The sequence below is a fragment of the Myotis brandtii genome, unplaced genomic scaffold (genome assembly GCF_000412655.1).
Source record: "Myotis brandtii unplaced genomic scaffold, ASM41265v1 scaffold1282, whole genome shotgun sequence".
Taxonomy (NCBI): Eukaryota; Metazoa; Chordata; class Mammalia; order Chiroptera; family Vespertilionidae; genus Myotis; species Myotis brandtii.
In genome coordinates this window covers 1,110,975-1,116,576 of record NW_005354519.1, presented here as the reverse complement: position 1 = coordinate 1,116,576, position 5,602 = coordinate 1,110,975, and the positions used below count along the sequence as shown (strand labels likewise).

The 5,602-nt window shown below is 42.2% G+C and overlaps 1 protein-coding gene across 1 annotated transcript in view; it reads right to left on the bottom strand.

The window, feature by feature from the left end:
• FDFT1 (farnesyl-diphosphate farnesyltransferase 1) overlaps nucleotides 1-5,602 on the bottom strand; it is a 23,162-nt gene that overhangs the window by 17,301 nt on the left and 259 nt on the right. The gene's annotated exons all lie outside the window — the stretch shown is intronic.

The window sequence follows — 5,602 nt, the reverse complement described above, 5'->3', positions numbered from 1 at the left end:
CGCCCCACCTTTGGCCACGCCCCTCGGCCCCGCTCGCAACCCCTTTCACCGCATTCCCCTTCTCCCCAGAACCCACAGGCTGCTAATGAAACAGTCCACTTTTAAAAAGCTTGCTTTTTCCTCCCTGACAGCATCTCTCCGTGGGCAAACTTTAGTCAGACTCCTTTGAATTCTCCACATTTCCACTTGTGTGTCTATCTTTGCATCGCCCAAGTTTAGCAAAAATCCTGCTAAACTGCTTTGACCAAACTTCCCAAATCTGGGCACCAGATCAGCCTCGGTCTGATCGGGCTCCTCCCCCGCCATCCCCCTGCAAGAATCCCATTAAGTCGTTGTGCCAGAAAGCCCTTGTCCCACGTTTCCTCTTAGAAATTTTCTCTCCATCGACCCTTCCACTCTGCCTGCTCCTTGACTATAAATGTCCACTTTTTCTTTTATTCAGAATTGAACCCAGTTCTATACTGAGGTTTCTTTCCCCTATTGCACTAGCTTTTTTGAATAAAATCTGTTTTCACCACTTTAACTACTTGTTCAGCTGTTTTTTCTTGAACACTTGGTAAACGTATACTATTCTCTGAAAAACTAGTTATTCCTTTTAAGATTTCTAATCGTCTTTTCCCTTTCAAATCAGTGAGCTGTAACGAGCTGCTTCGTGAATTTTATTCTTTCTTAAAGAAAACAAGTACTGTTTTTCCAGAACAAAACAAAAAACACAACAAACCATATTCTGATATGCAAGCATAAAAGAAAGAACTGCTGTGTATGTGTGTGTTTTATAGAGACTCTATATTTTAGAGTAGTTTTATTATTATAGGAAAACTGAATTGAAAGTGTAGAGTTCCCATATACATTCCTACATGCCCACAATCTCCCCCACTCTCTTTTAAAAAGAGAAATGGAAAATATTTGAAGTATCTAACAGGAGAGGTTAAAAAAATACATATGGCATATCCACTTGGATATCCTATAGTCACTTTGGAATGTTAACAACAAACACTAGACCCTGGTGGGGTCTAGGTCAACTATGTTCTTATTTGTATACTAGAGGCCCGGTGCATGAGATTCGTGCACTAGGGAAGGGGGGTGTCCCTCAGCCCAGCCTGCACCCTTTCACAGTCCTGGAGCCCTCAGGGGATGTCCCCATAGCGCTGCTGGGGAGGCGGGAGAGCCACTGCTGCTGTGCTTGCCAGCCGTGAGCCTGGCTTCTGGATGAGCAGCATTCCCCTGTGGGAGTGCACTGACTCCGTGGGGCAGCTCCTCCGTTGAGCATCTGCCCCCTGGTGGTCAGGGTGCATCGTGACCAGTTGTTCCACCGTTTGGTCAATTTGCATATTAGCCTTTTATTATATAGGGTATTTCCTAGAATGGATGCATATTATTAAAGAGTAAAGCTTTTTAAAAAATCACACAACCAGGAGAATTTAATTTTATTGCCATGGTCAATAAAAAGATATTATTAAAGCCCTGGCTGGTGTTCTGAGTAGTTAGAGCGTGGACCCTGCCCTAGGGCGCTTGCTGGAGAGGGAAGCAACAAATCGATGTGTCTCTCTTCCCCGCACCCCAATGTGTCTCTTTCACATGGATGTTTTTCTCTCTCTCCCTCCCTCCCACTCTAAAAATCTATGGGAAAAATATCATCCAGTGAGAATTAACAACAACAACACAATTATTAGTAAAAATTATATACTGAGCACCTTATATTAGTAAAATCAAATACACAGTGAAGGTTTGATTAGTAAATAAATACATTCATAGAATATTTAAAAATGATTCACAAACTCCTTCCCAAGACTTCATAGTAAAAGAGGAGGAAGAGCTACTTACTAAGCTCCATGCCAGTTCTTCACGTAAATCGCTGTTATCAGGCTGCAATGATTTCCTTCTGCATTGCCAGATGTTTAATCCTCTGTTAAATCTAATGGTTTGGGGCTGATGTCTAAACTCGAGCTTCAATAAACACAATGGTGCAGTCGCACTGGTTCTGAAGAGCAACTCTCTTAAAGAACACACTACACCTCCGTTCCAACACGCCTCCTGCACTCTCAAAATTGAAGAATGTGAACTAGCTGGTTTGGTTCAGTGGATAGAACATCGGCCTGCAGACTGAAGGGTCCCGGGTTAGATTCTGGCCAAGGGCACATGCCCAGGTTGCAGGCTCGATCCCCAGTAGGGGGCGAGCAGGAGGCAGCCAATCAATGATTCCCTCTGCTCATTGATGTTTCTCTCTCTCCCCCTCCCTTCCTCTCTGAAATCAATTAAAATATTTTTTTGAAAAATGAGAGAATAGGTCTTAAACAAGTATAATTAGGGATCTGGACTGACCACAATTCTAAGTCCACAAGATGAAGCAAATACAGCAAAAAAACTTAATATAGCCGTAGCTGGTTTGGCTCAGTGGATAGAGCATTGGCCTGAGGACTGAAGGATCCCAGGTTCGATTCCAGTCAAGGGCACATGCCTGGGTTGCAGGCTCAATCCCCAGGGGGGATGTGCAGGAGGCAGGCAATCAATGATTCTCTCTCATCATTGATGTTTCTATCTCTCTCGCCCTCTCCCTTCCTCTCTGAAATCAATAAAAATATATTTTTTAAAAAAACTTTATAGTTAATCTTGAGAGACACAAGTGGTTTGTTGTAGTATTTTTAGTACTTTCCTATTTGTTGGAAATATTTTAAAATTAAACACATTTTTAAAGTTAAAGCAATCTTAACTTACGTTAATTAGAAATACAACATCCAAGGCTGCCTGTATATAGTTTGTTGTTGTTAATCCTCATCCAAAGATATTTTTCCTCATTGATTTTTAGAGAGAGTGGATGAGAGGGATGAAGGGGGAGAAAGAGAGACAGACAGAAACACAGAAACATCGATGTGAGAAAGACACATCTTTTTTTTAAAAAAAAAGAGAGAGAGTGGAAGGGAGGGGGAGAGACAGAGAGAATCATGAAACATGGATGATAGAGACAGTGACTGGCTGCCTCCCGCACGCACCCTGACCAGTGCTGGGGATTGAGCCTACAACCAAGGTACGTGCCCTTGACTGGAATCGAACCCGGGACCCTTCGGTCCACAGAGATCCTTCAGTCTGCAGGCCAATGCTTATCTACCGAGCCAAACCAGCTAGAGTTTTGTGACATTTCTTGTCAAGCACTATGATACTCCCCCACTGATGGCACTGAAGCTCCTCACAGGTGTAGAGAAAAAAACAAGAAACATAAGGTTGGGATGTTTAAGGAATGAGACAAACCACAGACCTGCTTAAAACCTTTTTCTTCTTTTTGAGCATGGACAACAAATCTTTTATGTTACTGGGGTCATAAATAAGATTTTAACTTAAAAAAATTACAACATCCATAAAAAATAAATTCTAAATTCTGAAATAACCAGCCCAGCCCTAAAGTACTGTTCAATTTTGAACAGCAGATTTTAAAGAGAGAAGAGAGGCCAGGATGGTAAATGACCTGGAAAGAGCAGTAGATATCAAGTGGAAGAACACAGAAGGTTTGGCTTGTATATCACTATTCTTAGAGAGATATGAGACTTCTCCTAAAACACTTCAAGTACTGTATTACAAAACAAGGATTAGACTCTCTGGCTCCAGAGAGAGAACAAAGAGTGGAAGTTCAGCTCACTTTAAAGTAACACTGCCGAAAAGCCAGAGCTGTCTGGAGATGGAGTGGGTGGACCTCTGAGGTAGTGAATTATCTGTCACAGGTGTTCAGGAGATTGTACAACCTGGATTGTAAAGCAGTGACTATTTGTTTTATGTCACAGATCCCTGGGAGAATCTGATAATAGTGGACACCATTCTTCCCCCTCCCCTCACGCAAAGTTACAATAACAAACATTTGCAAACAACTTCAGGAAAGCTCCAAATAAATACTCCTGGTAAGAATCTCTAATTAAACAAATATCTATTGAGCAAGGCACAAGAGCAATTTAAAGCTGCATTTCATTTAGGCATTCCTCAGAAGATTAATCCCCTATCCCAGCCAAAAGTGATTTTTCACTTCTGTGAATTTCCTTATGGCTTTTAGTATTATCTGCCACATTTACTGATGTTTATCTTGTTTAAAACGCTAGATGTTTGAGGGCAGTGCACACCTACCTTTTGTTCATTAATTCACTAAAGGTACATTGAACAAGATTCCTATTTTCAAATTGCTTAAAATCCAGAATCTTAAATCTGAAAGGGATTTAGGGAACAGAAAGCCAATACACAAATAACCACAATGCAAGACTATGGGACTGATAGAAGGTAAAATAGTGCCAGAGAAAATGGTTAAGGGACGCTCACAGGTGACATGAAAAGGCATCTCATGATGGTGCCTTCGTAAGTTTTCTGTGAACAATTTTATAACATTTTATTGACCTGACAAGATGGTGAGTTCTTTGAGTGTCTTATTTGTCTACACCAGGGGTCCTCAAACTACGGCCTGCGGGCCACATGCAAATACAAATATTGTATTTGTTCCCGTTTTGTTTTTTTACTTCAAAATAAGATATGTGCAGTGTGCATAGGAATTTGTTCATAGTTTTTTTTTTTAAACTATAGTCCGGCCCTCCAACGGTCTGAGGGACAGTGAACTGGCCCCCTGTTTAAAAAGTTTGAGGACCCCTGGTCTACACACACCAGCCTGCCATGCTGCACCCTCTACAATGCCTAGCACAGAACAGGTGTTTAATAAATGACCGCTGAATGGTTAAGAGAGATGGCACTCACGGAAGCTGGACCTTGAAAGATGAGGGTTCTAAGTCATGAGACAAATGGGGAAAAAATGTTCTGATGGAAAATTAAAGTGTTTTAATGAAGGACACCAAGTAAGTGTACATTTAAACAAGTAATAGTATTCCCTGGGATACTGCCATTGAGGAAAAGAATTTAAAGCTTTTGATATAACCCACGAATTCAGCTGAAGGTGTTTATTCATTCAATAATCACTTCAGAATAGTTTTCCTGTTGGAATAAATACCTTTGTAAGCATTCACTTAGCAAAGGATACAGGAATGAGGCAGATGAAATATAAGTAAAACCAGGTCTAGCCTTCAAGAAGCCAACAATGCAGTGAATCAACAGACACGCAGGCAACTATGTACTAAGAACTCGGAGGAGTAAATAAGGGTTATCAAAACCTAGGAAGATTGGGGAAGAAGGGATTGACCAGGCTGCAGGGAAGTAAGGGAAGCTTCTGCAAGAGCTGGCAGGGCAGCAAACAGGAACGATGGGTCAGGTTTGAATCTAGAAAATGTATTCATTGGTAATATCAACACAGTACGTTTTGTTCACACGGTCCTATCCCAGGTCCTCTCCCACTGAAATTACCCACACAACCTGTTTTGTAAACCAGGGATTAGAACACAGATAAACATCAATGTGAAGAATACAATTTGAAGCAAAACTACCTGAAAACCAATGCTTTGACCGAGTAGAAACATGTTTAGCAGTAGGGCATCTGGGGAGGAGGGTCGGGGCGAGAAGAGGAGGCCTGCGTGGGAGACCGAGCCTGGCTGGGCGCGACGAGGAGTAAAGAAGAGGAACCTGGCTGGGCGAGTGGGGCCACCTGCCGGGGCGGGGGTCTGCTCCAGAGGGAAGGCGGGGGCCT